Source organism: Erpetoichthys calabaricus, chromosome 17, assembly GCF_900747795.2.
Source record: "Erpetoichthys calabaricus chromosome 17, fErpCal1.3, whole genome shotgun sequence".
Taxonomy (NCBI): domain Eukaryota; kingdom Metazoa; phylum Chordata; class Cladistia; order Polypteriformes; family Polypteridae; genus Erpetoichthys; species Erpetoichthys calabaricus.
Genome location: NC_041410.2, coordinates 37,159,401 through 37,177,157, shown reverse-complemented (window position 1 = coordinate 37,177,157; position 17,757 = coordinate 37,159,401).

Here is a 17,757-nt window from a genome sequence, read left to right as displayed (position 1 = left end):
GGTACCAGCTCTCTGTTCATGGTGACTCGGAATGAGCCCATGCATTATCATAATTCCACTGTACCATGCTAAGTTTAATGTTCTGTTCATACTTGAGGACCTGAAGTCTTAATTTTAGGTTTCTTGCACAGTGAAACAAAAGAAACAGTGTTTTCAAAGGGACAGTGTTTTCAAATGGGCTGCTTTTTTTGTTTCCTTAAAGAGATTTTCATGGTTGTTGGCCACAGAATTTCCCAGTAGTAGTTTTCTTATGTGCTCCACCAATCTGCTGTTATGCTGTTATAAGACATGGATTCCTCAGGTTTTGCATTCCAGTCCTGATCCCTTTCTGTTGCCGATTAGAGCGCACAAAGCCTACTCATGATTGCTAGGCTTTGGCTAACCTCTGTGAGAGAGGGCTCAACTATTGACATTTGGCTCACTTTGATATAAATTGAATTTCCGAATCAAAAGCATTCTCAAGAGTTTTTGCCTAGAAACGCCTGTTGAAAGGGTTCACTTTTGCTTCAAAATAATTTAGCTGTAGCAATGTTATCCACATGTACACGTCTGTAAACTTGGGCAGCATTAAGGGATTGTTCAAAGGCACTGACATGTCCATAGTTTTCATCACAGAGGCAACTACACTATAATTCAGTTAAGCAGTAGTTTGCTAATCCGTAATCCATAAATCCATTAAATATAGGGCCCTGCTACTCTTGGGCACACTATTAAACTGTACGCCCCATTAAGTGCCCTAGTTCCTGACAATAGTTTTGTTTTTTGTTTTTTTCATAGTCCAAGTGTCCCACAAATAGAGTTCCCAGCTAGTAGTGAAGCTGAAACATGCTTATCGGCTGTAGGTAGTCATGCTCATTAAAGAAAAGAGACTTCTGACTTTAATGGGTTTCTGTGGAGAAAAGAGTGAGCAGCTATTGCTCAGCAAGCCTTTATCTTTAATCCATCCTGAAGGAACTACTAATATTTGATACTAAATGGACCTGATGGGTCATTATTGTAAGGTAAATATTAAACCACTTTCTTTTACTGTTTGATCTTCCAGAAGCCTACTGGATTCAGGTCTTGTATAGAAGACATTACAACAATTGTGGCAAGAGCAGCCCTTTCAGCCCAACACGCTTGTCCATCCTATTCTCCTAGATTGTCTTGTGGGCAGGAGGAAAAGGTGGGGGGGAGAAAGAGAGCAAGCTATTTCTAATCTATCCTTTTAATCCTTATAATTATAAGTTCCACCATAACATTAAGCTTCATGGCAATGACTCCTGGGCAAACTGGAAACTAAGATCAAAGCTGTCTTATTTTAAGTTAAGACTACAAAATGACAGAAAAAGTTCAGAAGCAATATCTCCATGACCAAACAGTTAACTTTGTGAGCTGGAATGTTCAAGGGCTGAATCACACATTAAAGAGAAAGAAGGTATTCTCTCACCTAACAGGTCTAAACGCTAAAATAGTATTTTTACAGGTGACCCGTGTGAAAACATAAAAAGATGTAATTGAACAAAATGTATGTGTGTATAGAAAATAGGACAGAATGATGAAACTTGTTTGTGTTTTGCGTACGTGACAAAAAGCATGTATACTTTCTAGAAGTTTCTTTTGATGATGTGTGTGACAAGAAAATATACCTTTAGGGTAATGACTTTACAAAATTGGAAAAGTACAATGAGTCAGGATGCTATTTTTTGCTTACGTGGTCAACGATCAGGAGATTAGAAAGGTATAAAAGAACAAGGACATCTGCGCTCGAGGCAGATGAAGCGCGGTGTCCTAGGACTGTGTTTCTCTGACATTTTACCCTTGCCTGGTATGTATTAATAAAAGGTTTTGACTAATTTTAATTTTCTTCTCTGTCTTCAGTCACAAAAAGTGTCCACAGTTTTTGGCGCCCGGACGTGGGGCAAGAGACGGCCGGTCGACTCCTCCAGCGAGACCATTTCAGTGATCCGTCTTACCAGCGGACTGCCGTTAACTTGAGATATCCGGCAGCAGAGCATGCAGCTCCGGCAAAAGTTAGGACTGCCCTGTCCTGAAACAGTTCTTGCGTGAGGAGCCCCTGGTCTCCTCTTTGCTACATCCACGGTGACTGAACGGATTTCCAGACAGAGCTTGCACACTTCCAGGCTGGGGTAAGCACCGGGGGATTTCCGAATATTTTTTATTTTCTAAATAACGGGAGGGCGAGTTTCCTGTTGACCGTCTAGTCATACTCATATCTCAACGGGTTGCTTAAGGTGATGGAGACTTGAACCGAATCGGACACGAAGTCACCTGAGCTGGAATCCGGGGATGTGAGCGGACAGGCTAACGGGACGAGTAACGGGGTGGTATGGAAATAAACCGAAAAGAGCACAGATTACAGGATTGCTGTTAGGAACGGAATGATACGTAGCGCTATGGAAGATATGTAGCTATGGAAGATATGTAGCGCTATGGGAAAATAAATAAATCTACATACGGAATAAGCAACAAAACCGTGTTCTCCTGGGAACTGGATCAGGACCGATAGTTAGGTGTCTCCCCTTGAAACTAAGAAGGGAACAGTTTAGGTTTAGTGAGTGGCACACTTAATGCCTCGCTGATTCATACGTACAAGGGATTAGGCGAATCAGTATATAGTTGGAAAATTAAATACAGAACCCGGGAGAGCAAGGGGATATAATGGGAATTTATAACAGTAAGCCTGTTAATCGCCGCACAGGGGGATCAAAATCATTAATGCTGGAAGGATTATTTTCGGAGGATCAACAGACGCCCCGTAAAAATGGGTCTCCTAGAAAATTAATAGAAAAGAAGACAGGTTTAGATTTCAAGAAGGCATGTAAGAAACGGAATAGACAGAGTGGTGGGCGTTGGCCAATAGAGGGGACAGGAGATGTAAATAGAAATTTAGAAGCAGTACCCCTTTATCCTATTATTTTTTTCCCCCCCTTTATCCTATTATTTTTTTCCCCTCCTCAGAACCGACCTCAGACACCTCTATTATCCCCTCCTCTATTCCCCATTCCGATTGCCCCCCCTGCACTACAACTAGCAGAAGTTTCCCCTGATGATTCCCCAGGCACAGATCACTATGACCCCTCAACCCATCGTGATGACCCACCCTGTACTAGACAAACCCCCGTCTCCAAATGCACTCGAAGTCAAACCTCCACTCACAAACCAGCTCCAACTTTTTTCTCCTCTAATCCTTCACTTACTTGCCCTTTAATAGAAGTTCCCAATCCCCATTATAACCCTGCCCATCCAGCTGGACCCCAAAATCCCACAACAGTTATGATAAATCGGAATTGGGACATCCAAGAACTAAAAGATGTCGTGAATGCATTTCCAGATCCAAAGGAAGTAGGAGGACTAAAATTTGTTGAACAACTTGATCAGTTAGATAGCATGTATAAGCCTAATGCTGCTGAATGGACCCAGGTACTTCGTCGAAAGTTTGGGACCACATGGGCCACTGTTAGCAGGGGTGTCCGCAATGACATTCCATGGGTATGGAACCCAGCTTTAACTCGAGGACAGGGGATAGGTGGAGAAGGCGAATTTAACCCACAATGGGAGGCGTTGAGACAAAATATTGCAGAAAAATATAAAAAAGGAACGGACTGGTCCCTTATTTCTGCTGCAAAACAAAAGAAAGACGAGACGGTTGATGAATGGGCACATAGGATTCAAGACCTTATGGCTAATCACTCGGGCTTGGGAAATGCTGATGACCGCACCCGAGCTGCAGTTCCACCTTTTGTTTCCGGTTTGCGCTTTGATATACAAAACAAGGTCCGCACTTCCTGTATTGAGTGGGAAAGTGCCACGTTTGATGAAGTCAAACGACATGCTGAACAGGCCGAATCGAACTCTCATGCCAAATTATTGGCAGCACAGATGAACTATTATACCAGGAATACTCCTGACCAAGGTCGAGGATATGGCTTTAGAGGAAGGGGACGAGGACGAGGAAGAGGACGAGGTGGTTTTAGAGCTCCTCCTGTTGACCACACTAAGAATCCTTTTATTCCCTCTCCCTTTAATCCCAATGTTAATTCCTACTCTTGTTACGCCTGTGGTGAAACTGGACATTTTCGTCGGGAGTGCCCTCACAGACAGCAACAGCCCCCACCTCCCCTTATTCCACCTGTTTCCTCTGACACCCTTGACTAACAATACTGGCCATAGGAAAACGCTGGGACCTCCAGCCACTCTTTTCAACTACCTTTGCTCACCCATAATTCAGAGACTGATCCTTTACTGACATTGTTCGTTGATGGCACTGAGACTGTTTTCTTAATCGACACTGGTGCCACTTGATCTACTCGCTAGCTGGCAAAGGTCCCTGCTTCAAACGAAAACTGTTACTGTGCTTACTGCTTCTGGACAACCTCACCTTCTTCAAGTATCAAAAACTCTTCAAGTCCAGTCACGTCCTGGCGGACATACCTTGTTCAACCCCAAAAGTTGTTGTGTCAAATTACCCCTTACCCTAAACCCTCTTTTGGACTTTAGATATTTCCCCACACACCATTCTCCTCAAAGCCCTACACTCTTTTTCCCCTTGTTTTTTTCCCAATTTACAGGCCCCTGACATTTAACACTGTACTGCCCAATACTTCCCTATAGAAGTAGACACCACCTGGCTAGAATCTTTCCTTACTTCTGGTATTTGCCCCGAAACCCTTCACATCTACTGTGTTTTTATTTCATCCACAAAGGCAGCTGCTTCTGTTCATTTTACATGCTCACAGCACATATATTATCTTGGCAAAATAGTGCCTCATATTTTTCCTTAGCTAAATCACACACTGTTAAATGGGGGAAAATAGGACCATGGGTGGAAAAATGCCTTGAAAGAACAGACTGGTTACAAGTTACTCCGGGTATTTTTGATACTCCTGACCATTTAATAACTAAAGTAGTGTTTCAAAGGATAGCCCATTGTGAGCCTCTGGTGATCCACCCGAAATCCTCCTTCCGCCCGCACCGTGCCCAATATCCTTTGTCTCCCGAAGCAGAGGCTGGCATCTCCGCCGTACATCCCGATCTCGTCAAACGCGGTACCGCCGATGGACATGGACCGTCATGCCTCAGGGATACAGAGAAGCCCTTTGTGTTTCTGGTTAAGCTCTTGCCCAAAATTTAGAAGGCGTCTGGCCGGAAAAAGGTAGTACATTGATACAGTATGTAGATGGAAATAATATGTAGCGCTACGGAAAGAAGATTGTACAATAGATACTCAGAAATTGTTGCTGTTTCTGGGGGAAAATGGCCATAAAGTTTCTAAGGTTAAGCTGCAGCTAAACAAAACAACAGGTTATGTCTGTTTTAGGTATTCTGGGCTACTACAGACAGTGGGTTCAAAATTTTACTGAAAGAGCACAGCCGTTGCAACAACTGGCTGAGAAGGCTCTCTGCTAGGTTTGCCTGATCATTCTCGTCCATTCACTTTGTTCGTGGACGAAAAGCAGGGATTTATGAATGCATGGAGATAAACAAAGACCGGTGACTTATTTTTTCTAAAACAAAACTGGATCCAGTGGCCGCAGCACTTCCTCCGTGTCTTCGTGCTGTGGCTGCAACAACAGAAGCTGTATTAGCAAGCACGGATGTAGTTCTCATGAGCCCCCTAACAGTTAAAGTGCCTCACGCTGTACATTCTATCCTAGTACAAGCAAAAACTTCACATCTCAACTAGTTACGCAGTGGTCCAAGGGGACCGCCTGCTGGAGGCAAAACAAATTTCATCAAGCTAAGTGCACAAAACAGCTGAACTCGTAGCACTCACTCAAGCATGTCAGCTGTCCGAAGGGAAGATCGTAACAATTTATACAGATTCCAGGTATGCTTTTGGAGTCTGCCATGATCATGGAACACTATGGAAACTAAGGGAATTTAAGACCAGTCCTGGAGAGCTCTAACTAAAAACTGAAAAAGATAATTATCGATTTGTGTAATTGGTTTAGCGCAAATGAATGTCTCCACTTTTGTTTAAGGCTTGTAAATATACAAAAATATTTTTCCTTTTAAACCCTGATCAAGTTTGAAGGAAAAATACTCTTTTAATAATATTACATGAGAAGGGAGACAAGTTTTTTGGCGATAAGCGGAATGTGTCTAATTGTGATATGAATGTGTGTCTAATTGTGATATGAATGTGTGTCTAATTGTAATATGAATGGAAGTTGTGTATTTTAGGTACTATAAAGGAAGAGCATGGTGACGCAGTGGTCAGCACACTTGATACGAATAAAGGTTCAAGCACGTATGTTTTCCTTGTTAATAATAAGCATGAAGGAAAAGACGCGTTTAAGTATGTTGCATAGATAACCTTTAAGCACAACTTAAGACCAGTACTGGCAAACCCATCCAACATCAGAAATTGATCGAATCCCTTTTAGAAGTTATAACCAAACCATCGGAGCTAGCGATTGTTAAATGTCAAGCTCACACAGGAAAACAGGATCCTGCTAGCAAAGGGAATGAATTAGCTGACCACTTTGCTAAAGAGGCTGCATATAATAACACACCAATTTCTTTATTCCAACAGAGAAATGACCAGGACCCTGATAATCAAATTATTTCTTTACAGAATGCAGCCACGGATATCGAAAGGAGAAAATGGTCCAAAGAAGGGTCCCTCTCTGATGGAGTCTGGACTCATAAACACACTAACAAACCTTTTCTCCCAATGATTTTCTCCCTAGTCTTGCAGGTTTGCGAACCTCGTTGAAGGAAATCCACCAGCAGGTTGATCAAGCCTGGAGGACCAGCCCCCTTTCCAAGGATTTACCAATTCCTTTGGGCACCTGGATCCTGGTTCGAGATACTCGGAGGAAATACTGGCATCAGCCTAGGTGGAGAGGATCATTCCAAATTCTTCTATCCACACCACACGCCGTGAAAGTTGAAGGACTGCCTGCCTGGATTCACGCCTCACATTGCAAGAGATGGCACCCTTGATTGCTGTGCTACTATGCTTTTCTTTTCCCTTGTCTACTGACCTGGTCACCTTGACTTTCCCGTTGGGAATTACCACATCAGTGCAGTTTGATTTCTGCTCCATTATCAACTGTGGGACTGGTCGACAAGCCCAGTGGACCGGATCTGACAAATACGTGTGTATGAGGGGAAGTGACTGCGACAACTGGCAATGGGTTTTTGCTAACACTGGAACTGAGGACTGGGGTTATCAACCTTTTGAGGCCCAAAAATACGGTTTGAAAAATCGGTTTTCTATCATAAAAGGACATGCCTCTCATGAATGTGCTGACAACCATTGTAACTCAGGTATTTATGTATTAGGGGCATATGTATCTGGAACAGACCCTTTAGGGAGATTTCTAATTAAGATTGACAATCCTGTTACTAACACCCCTCATTCTCTGGCACACACACCCATCTCCCCAACTTTTGGTTCAGATTTTTCTCCTGTTAAAATTATGAATATTTCCACCCTTTCATCCACTTTTTCAGTAGAAACTGGTTATGGGGATCAGAATAGATGGTTGCAGTGGGTTCTCTATTCAGCTAAGCAAGTTAATCGTTCTCATTGTTATGCGTGCGCTGCAGCCCGTCCCCATTTAGCTACAGTCCCTTTCCCATTATCTAACATTTCTGACCCCGTGGGGTTGCCCTGCCTTCTGTACTTATTCACTACTTCTAAGAAACCCCTCTCTGGTTCAAAGTGTTCTAATCTATCTATTCTTTTTCCCCCACCCGTCACATGGATACCCCTATGTTTCAAACTCACGAAGGAAATTATACATGTTTCAAATCTTATGGAACGACATGGGTAGGAGAATTACCATTTTCTTTCTGTTCTCAAACTTTTCAGGTTAACTTTTCTCTGAACACCGTTCTGTCTTCCTTTCTTCTCTCCCAAACCACTCCTAGATCAGATATTTGGTGGATGTGCCGTAGGTCCAAATTATTTGCCACCCTTCCCCCTAACTGGTCTGGTACCTGTGCTCCAATCCAATTACTTATGCCTTTTAGACTTCTATCCTTACCTCCCTCTCACTCCCCATATTATTTCCACACCTCCTTTTTATTTCCGACATACCCGCTCTCTTTTCCATATGCCTACTAATATCTCCTTACATGGCCCTGGAGTATACATAGATGCTATTGGAGTCCCTAGGGGTGTCCCAGACAGATTTAAAGCTAGGGATCAAGTCGCAGCCGGTTTTGAATCTATCATACCCCAAATTACTATTAATAAGAATGTAGACTGGATTAATTACCTTTATTATAACCAACAACGTTTCCTTAACTTCACCAAAGACGCTATTGAAGGTATACATGAACAGCTTGATCGTACTTCTCTGATGACTTGGCAAAATCGTCTAGCCTTGGACATGTTACTTACGGAAAAGGGAGGTGTCTGTGCTATGTTTGGTGATGCTTGTTGTACATATATTCCAAATAATACCGCGCCAGATGGATCAATAACTCGTGCATTGGCAGGCCTTACTGCTCTCTCTAAAGAACTTTCCACTAATTCTGGCATTACAAATCCTTGGGATCAGTGGTTTACATCCTCCTTCGGATCCTGGGGACAATGGATAAGATCTGTTTTCATTTCTTTGGTTGTGACATTTTGTCTCCTCCTCCTGGTTGGTTGTTGTATTATCCCTTTGTTTCGCTATATAATATCTAAGTACTTTACCGCCTCTATGGAAAGGGCATATGTGCTACATGATGAGCGCATGTCTCGTATAGCTTCTTCCATTTTCTCTCCCCCTTCCCCTTCATCAACCATTTCAAGATAGAATTATATTGCCCACATCATTTTGTTCAAAAAGGGAGGAGTGTGAAAACATAAAAAGATGTAATTGAACAAAATGTATGTGTGTATAGAAAATAGGACAGAATGATGAAACTTGTTTGTGTTTTGCGTACGTGACAAAAAGCATGTATACTTTCTAGAAGTTTCTTTTGATGATGTGTGTGACAAGAAAATATACCTTTAGGGTAATGACTTTACAAAATTGGAAAAGTACAATGAGTCAGGATGCTATTTTTTGCTTACGTGGTCAACGATCAGGAGATTAGAAAGGTATAAAAGAACAAGGACATCTGCGCTCGAGGCAGATGAAGCGCGGTGTCCTAGGACTGTGTTTCTCTGACATTTTACCCTTGCCTGGTATGTATTAATAAAAGGTTTTGACTAATTTTAATTTTCTTCTCTGTCTTCAGTCACAAAAAGTGTCCACACCCGCTTATTAAGCAAGGATTCGTTTTGGCTGCACTTAGACTGGACTGGCCAAATATTCCATTCCAGCTTTACAAAGAAAACTAGAGGTGTGGGAATTCTTATACATAGAACAATAACATTTGTAGTAACAGATGTACTATCTGATCCTGAACGGAGATTGTCATAGGTAATTTATTTAACTGTAAAGTGATTTTGATAAATATCTATGCACCAAATGTATATGATAATCCAAAATGTATTTGCATCCATTCCCAATGTAAACACTCATAAAATTATAATGGATGAGGACTTTAATTGTGTTTTAAATCCAGACCGAGATAGATCTCCTGCCACAGGGGAGATGACGTTTAACACTGCAAAAACAATTACACAGTTTGTAACAGATCACAACTTATCAGACCCCTGGAGATTTCTAAACCCAAACTCCAGAGCATATTCTTTCTACTCACAAGTGCATCAGTGCTACTCAAGAATTGATTATTTTAAAATAACATCAAGTCAAGATCTTTAGCTCCTTACAATCCTACTCTTCACTGCACTGCTTGGTAATTTACTTCATGGGCCTATGGTTCTTTGTGAGAAAAAAACTTCTAACACTTGTATTAAATCTGCACTTAATTTCCCAACTGCATCTCTGTTCTTGTTGAAGAATTTATTTTTATGTAACAGCTGGGAACCTCTTTACTATTTCCTTTCATAATTTTAAACATTTTGATCATGTTGCATCTTAATCTTGATTTGGTTCAACTCCTTTAATCTTTCATCAGGCAGATGTTGAAATTGTTCAAGTAAGGTTAGCATATTACTACTGTTATCAGTCCGTGGATGCTGTAATTTGTAAATAATCCTATTTTTGTGTAGTATAGTAGTTTAGTTGGGACTCGGGAGCAGTAGTTAGTGTGTTGTAGTCACTAATTTTGAGCAGTCCTATTCTTTCTTCTTCAAGAGAGAGAGGCTGAAAATTAAACAGGAAGGAAGTCCAATTCCAACAGTTTTGTTGAGAGGTTCAGTAATAAGGACTGATTCTTTATTTATGGTATACTAAGACTGGCTGTCTGACAGCTAGCAGTGATAGAGGGCTAGATTTGCAGACCTTGTGAATTTTGATGTGCTGTGTAAGAGACACCAAAAATCAAAGACATTTTTAAGTTATGGGTTCTGAACTTGGGGCTGCATTGTAGCTGTGAGGTGTCTGTGCAAGAATCTCACTGTAATGAAAATACAGCTAAGAGGCCTAATTTTCAATGAAACTGATAGCAATAGAGATCAATCTTTTTTATTTACCTTATGGACTTCATGTAGAGACTGATCCTTTTTTGAGGTGTCACTTTATAAGAAGGTGGATTAAAAAAAGTTACCATAAAATGCAATTTTAAAAGGTTAACACTTCCTGAAATAGGGGCATGTGCATGACTGAGCATACTTGACAGGCTGGGAAAGAAACATATTATTGACTAGGGTGCCCGACTTCCTGCTGTTCTTAGGTGTCTGATAGATGCAACATCGCTGCTGTGCTGCCAGGAGTTAGCTTCCAGGGGACATGATGAGAACAGAGATTCTGTCAATAAGGGCAACTTTAGAGAATTTACAGACATGTTTGCGGAGTATGATGATATCTTGGCAGCTCACTTTGTCATTATATGTATTTGCTTGAATTCTGGCATGTCAGAGACCATACAGAATGACTTTATTGCTGCTACTGCAGCTACAGATCTGTAGGAGATCAATGATGAGGTCAAAACTTCTTTTTAGCATTTCAAGTAGACGAGACAACAGGGATTTCATATTGTGCACAGCTGGTTCCTTACAAGGTATGTGGATATTGCTGCCTTAATTCAGGAGGGTTTTATTTGTTTATTTAATTTGCTAGAAGGGTGAGATACAAAACTTATGATCAAAATCTCTGGTGAACTGACAAGATTTTAAAAATGTTTGTTTATTTTAAGCAGTAACATATAGATTTAGATGACGTTTGTTGCTATTATATATTTTGCAGCATGGCAGCTAGGGAATTAAAACATAGCTATAGATGAATAGAAAAGATTCCTATGATCTGGTTTGAAATAACTGAAGTGTATATCCTGAAGACACTGCAGATAAATTGTATGGAACTGCATGTGTTAAGTGTATGCATTACACCATTACACAACAGATTATGGTGATATCCTTGTACCAGAGACCATTAGCCACCACTGGCCACAAACGACACCATGCACTGTCATATGTCTCAGAGGAAAGCAGAGAAGAAGAAGTTATTTATACCCATGATTGTTTTTGTTGTGTTAGGGCCACAGTGTGACCCTATTTTTCCCTTTATAGTCTTTATTATGTATACCTTAACAAAATGTCTCAAATTCCACACTCCTACTACACTGTTAGTTACAGGAGATCAGCTTTTCCCATTTCCGCTTTACATTTTATAACCCCAGACAACCTGACAGCGTAAAAGAACAGGCAGGAGAAAGAGTTACATATACATTTAATTATGTTTTATAGATAATATATTTTTATTGTAACTAACACCATATAAACAACTAGAATGTGGCAGCAGAAACCATACAACATGGTACTGCTCGATGTGTAGTTTCAGGCGGTTCATAAACTTGTAGTTATGCTTAATTCTTCTTACTTAGCTACCACATCAATCTGCCTGTATCAGAATGGCTTCTGAAATAGAATGGGGCTTCTCAGGATGGATCAATTGAGTGAGAGAGAGGATAGAAAAGCAGAGAGACCAAACTGATACCAGTTCATATCAAATGTGGACCACTGTTGCATAATGGTACAGAGTGACCTACTCAATCAGTGACAAGTCCTAATCAACCACATCCCAGAATAAGTGGCTCCCTACTTCATACTAGTTCTTCTTATACCAAGACTCAGTCCCATTTCTTCCAGCTCGATTACTCTTTCTGGTAGTTGCCCAGTTTATGACTGTCCTGCACGGGATGGCTCATACAATGTCCTTGTAAAATTGTTTGCAAGGAGATTGACGAGTGCCCCCAAACCCCCTTCCACAAATTTACACTCCCAAAGTAGCACTTAACAAGGTGGGTCTTATCAGTCATGGAATTCTTAAAACGCCTGGGAGTTCACAATGAATTGTTTGAAGAATGCTGTTTCTTTCTTTAAGTCACTAATACATTCTTAAATGACAATTTACAAATGGTTATCAAAGTATTAAATATTAATCTACAAATCAGTTTGTCAGTTAGACTGTTTATTTTAGTCCAATAGTGCAATAACTGGAAGTATGTGTTGACATCCCTTATATATTTTCTGCTTTGTTGCTCTGTTTTATGTTGCAGACCCAGACCATAACATGAGCCTGTCCTCACTGTGCATACCCAGGCTTTCTGTGACCATCAAAAAGTCTTACTGAAATGCACCAACTGCAGCAAAGAGCGTATATTATCGCAGAGTGAAATGGTGTCCGTAATAACCAAGAATTTTGTTCCCTGTGGTTAATTAACCACTTCAGGATAAAACTTTTCTGTTATCAATTATTCCACTGCACAATGTGAAACATTGTTCTACTTCTTTTGTGATAAAATTAAAAATATAAATAATTAAGCTACTTCTAATTTATCATCCTCATATATTCCTTCCTGTCTTCCTTCTCCATTAAGCTCCTTTATCAAATTAAGTTCATCTTCATCCATCAATGACTTCTTTAAAATGAGGCCTACCACTTGTGTACTGGCCCTCATGCCTAACCCACTAATCAAACCCTGCCTTAATACCACTTTCCCAGCTGTGACAATCATAACGAATACATCCATTGATACTGGTGGCTTAATTGCCACTAGTTCATTATTATCAAAATCATACACTTTGCGTGCAAGATCTTTTGTGCATGAAAAGCACAGGCATACAATGTATTAGTAACAGGGAATACAATTGTGTTCACAACAATGTCCATCTACCTCCAGCTAATGCAGAAGACTACAGCATGGATTCATGAAGATAGAAGCAGATTTTTAAAAAGTAGTTTTTAATAAATAGTAAAATATTTCTTGAGTATCCAAAGTCTACCCATGATGGATGCCACTGTGGAGCCAAGATTTTTAAGAAAGTAAACATAGTAAAGGGAAAACACCACTAATGTCTGCACTCTTTTCAGTTATCTTCAGGACTTGATACTATGCCTTGATTATAAGGGTTTTGGGGGTTCTAGCCTAGATTTTTGCACTGGTTCCACCATTTCTGTTTATTTTTTCTTTGTTTTGGTCATATTATTATAAGATAACTGGAAGCACAGGCATGTTGCTATGCCATTAGTGTATATGAACTCGATAATTTCTTCATTATTTTACTGGTCCTTTGTTTTTTAAAGATAAACACAGGGTTGAGGAGGCTCCTTCAAAAGGAGAAGAGAACTCGGTTTTCTTTTCACCTTGAGCAAACAGCCTTTAATTTGAACCTCCTTTGCTTCAAAACATTCCTTGATTTTATAGGAAGTTAGAGGTTCTGTAGTGAGCAGGAACCCCCATGGAGTAATTTAGAGATTTAGTTTTTTCTACTGTAAACTAGGCATCTCACTGCTCAGTAGCTGTTCTGTCCAATTGCACTTACCATGACATGCTGAATGGCAGATTTCCTTTTTCATTATTATATGCAAACCAAAGCTCATATGCTACCAGACCCTTTGAGTATTCTGTAAATTCTCGAACACTATCTTTAATAGTCAGTTTCTTTCCCAATTTCAGCTTCCATTAGAATTGGCATGTCTATTAAAGCAAGTGATGTTGTTGTGATTTTACCTACTAAATGTTATGGAATAACTCACATTTCAAATATAGCTCAGATGTCTTTTCTTTCAATTTAATCCTATTGTTATCCTTTAAACATTATCTTGTTATTGAATATATTTTTATTATACTTTTGTGAATACCATTATTTTTTATGAATTATTATAATGTTACTGTATTTTGTAAAAATTATATATTTGTCTTGTGATGGATTGCCGACTTCATATCCCGGCCCTCACCCCCAGGCCGCCAGGAGGAGCTCTCCCGACAGCATGGACATACCCCGAATTCCAGCAGGGCCTCATGGACTATGTAGTTTTTATACACAGCCCTGCTGAATACCTTGGGGGCCACTGGGAGTCGCTGTCGGGAGGCCCATGGACTCATATATGCCCTATAACCCAGAAGTGCGTCATAATCTCAGGACAGGAAGAAATGATGTGCTTCCGGGGTGAAGATAAGGACTGTTTACCCTGACCCGGAAGGAATAAGGACTTGTGGACTGTTGGGCAGGAACACCTCCGGGTCAGGGTGTATAAAAGACTCTGGGAAAGCCCAGTACACTGAGCTGAGCTGGGAGGTAGGGTGGCGAAGTGTCTGGGCGAGGAGGAGAGAGTAGTATTGTGAGTTTATTGATTATATGAGTAGTGTGGAGTGGAGGGTGCTTTGTGCACGCGAGTACAAAATAAAAGATTCTTGTACTTTCACCTGGTGTTTGGAGTGGTACCTGAGGGTTCAAGAGGTGGATACACATCTCTACTGCTACAGTCTTTTATTCCTTGTAGTTTGTATATTGAACCTAAGAGGTGGAGACTCCTGATGCTGCAGCTTTAGGACTCTCCCCACCAGCCTTACTTAAGAGACTTGCAGACCGTAAGCTGCTTTCTGAGGCACTTGTGTAAACTTTTGTTGTTTGGAGCTCCTATTTTTCAGATGTGTGAAGTGTGTCTGAAAGTGCTTTTTTGTTTTGATCTTAGTTTCATGAACTTTGGGTTTATTCCTGGATCGGAGAGTTAGTATTTTTGCTTTCAGTTTGCCTTTTTAAGCATACCCTTTGATCCTCTTTGTTTTTGTGAAAGAAACCTTTAACTGTGCACAAGTATAGTTTTGTTATTGTGGGCCAGCATTCATGTGGTTTTCCTTTTCCTCTTTAAGTCTTCAAGGTATTTTTCAGCCTTGTCTTCATTTTGGCCTATACAGGCAGCGAAGCTTGCTTCTCAAGTTTGGTGTCAGGTTGACTTGTGTTTCTGGAGATCTAGTTTTTGATTAAAGCCTGTTTCTGAGATTCATGAGTGAGGCAGGATCATAAAACTAAAGCCCTATAGATTATTTAAAACAACTATCACTTTAAAAAGTTAAGAACTTTTTAATGTACATCTTCTTACATAATACGCTACTGTGGCTGTCCCTTTGTCTGTCTAGGATTTTAATTCACCTGCAGCTCACAAACCATTTGAACTATTGACCTGAAATTTGATACTCATATACTATGTGACGTCTACTATCTGCTTTCGGGGTGATTGACCTCCAAGGTTATCCATCCATTTTCCAACCCGCTGAATCCGAACACAGGGTCACGGGGGGTCTGCTGGAGCCAACCCACCGCAGCCTCCAAGGTTATTCCTGTTTTTATTTTTATTTTATTGTAAAATCAACTCTTGGCAGCAGCCAGCAGGGCGGTGCATCCGTACAGGCGTCGTTCTCATTCCCTACCACCTTCGCCGTCACTTCCTTTACCTCTTCATATCTTAAATCATTCTTGATGCAGATTGAAGACTTAAGTGCCAGCTTAAGTGAAAAATTAAGAAAAACATACTAAGTAATCAACTTAATCAGTTTTAATGAGAATAGATGCTGACAGAAGAAGAGAAGAAAAGAAGAGAAGAAAACAAGAGCTGCTCAGGAAGCAGCAAGCACATCAACCTCTGAGCAAATGAATTCTAAACGTACAGAGAAAGAGGATGAAAACTGTAAGTCAAGTGTATTCACTGCACATTACCGTGCAGTATCCCATTACTGGTAACATATATTTGACCTTGGAAATATTTGGAATCGATGTTCCTGTCAACAAAAGTCTGGTTTTCTGTCGTGGATGCAGGGAAGGAGCCTAAAAAAGAAGTGCTTTAAACTTGTTTGTTAAATGTCGAATAACAAAGTGTTTAGTTTGTTATTCACTAAGACTTATCAATTTCAAGAAACACAACCCAGAACTGCTATATAAACCTGTTTAGTTTAAATCAGGTAATTTAGCATAGATGTTTTAACGCTGGCACAATGCTTTTGCAGAGTTGGTGTTCCTGCCTCACAGTGTCAGGGGCTCAGGTTTGATTGTTAGCCTGGTCAGGGTTTGTATGGACTTTGCACTTTCTCCACATGTCTGTTTGGATTAACTGGTGTAAGGAAGTGTATGTGTAAAAACATTGCAAGATTAGCTGTTTTAAGGAAATGTGCTATTAAACACTCCTAATTAACAAAATGTTTATTCCTACATGTACTTTGCAAGAAATAACTTCCTTCACTTTCCAACTTGTGAAGCATTTAGAATATTTAGCATGTTATAAAGCTTTTAAATGCAATTTGAAGACTTTCTTCATGTGAGGGAGGTGTGTATCCCAGCAGTTCTGGGTGCAAGGCAGGAACAAAGGCGCATAGCCACAAACATATTGACTATGTATCAAAGTTTGCTGTCTTAAAAATGAATGTATGTGCATGGACCTGTTAAAACTCACCTATACATGGGAAAAACATGCAAATACGACCCAAAAAGTGATGAGGTAATGCTACAATTAGACCTTATAATTCTGGAATTATGAGATAGAAGCCACAACTACTAGACCAATTGGCAATCAGTTAGTGGTCTTTTTATTCTTGTAGCTACGTTTACACATGTGACATACTGTAAATTTGAACTTGAAAGTATATTTTTTAAAGAAAATTCTTACATTCATTATTTTTTAAATACTGCTGAAGTCATTACCTGATATATGTTAATTACTGTACAAACAGAAATATAAATGAAGGTTTTGCCATTTATACTGTATAGTGCATTTCCACAAGCATGTTAACATTGCATGCTGTACATCTGCTATAACAAATCATTCAATGAACTCACAGTATGGGATTAACATTTTACCAATGTTCTACTCTATTTTAATAATGCCTTCTGTTACATGTGTGTTGGAAATATGGCAGTATATCTTCTGACAGGGCAGAAGTTCACATACACATGATGCAAGTGTGTTCACATATATATGCCAAGTTTGCTAAATTAAAAAAAAATAGCTGATCCTGCTGTTTGAAAGTGTGTTTTCTCTGTGGCCCAACCAACCCCAGAGAACAAAAGTGAAGTGTGATCAGTCACAATATGCAAAGCTGTGCTTGAAATGGATATACGTGTCAGTACTCTGTGCATTACACTAATGTATTGATGTGAAGAATGAGGAACACGGTGCATTTTCCCATTAGAAATGTAAGTGCCACTGCCTAAGTTCAATGTTTCTCCCATGTAGGAGGGGGGTGGTTTTCAGTACTGCGACAAGGATATACGTGTCGACAGAGCAAACATGTAAACAACATGAGAGCTGGTTATACATCTAGGAGTGTCAGTAGTCAATAGGAAAAAGAAAAAAAACAAAACACTTGCTATCCACTGAGCTTTGGTGGCCTTTCTCTTTCCCTTTCCCAATATGATCACATCTCTGTTTTACTGTGCAGGACACTGCCTCATCTCCCGACATCCATCCATCCTCTTAGTTGCTGCCTGGTGCTATTCTTGTGGCCCATCAATCTCTTCTGCTG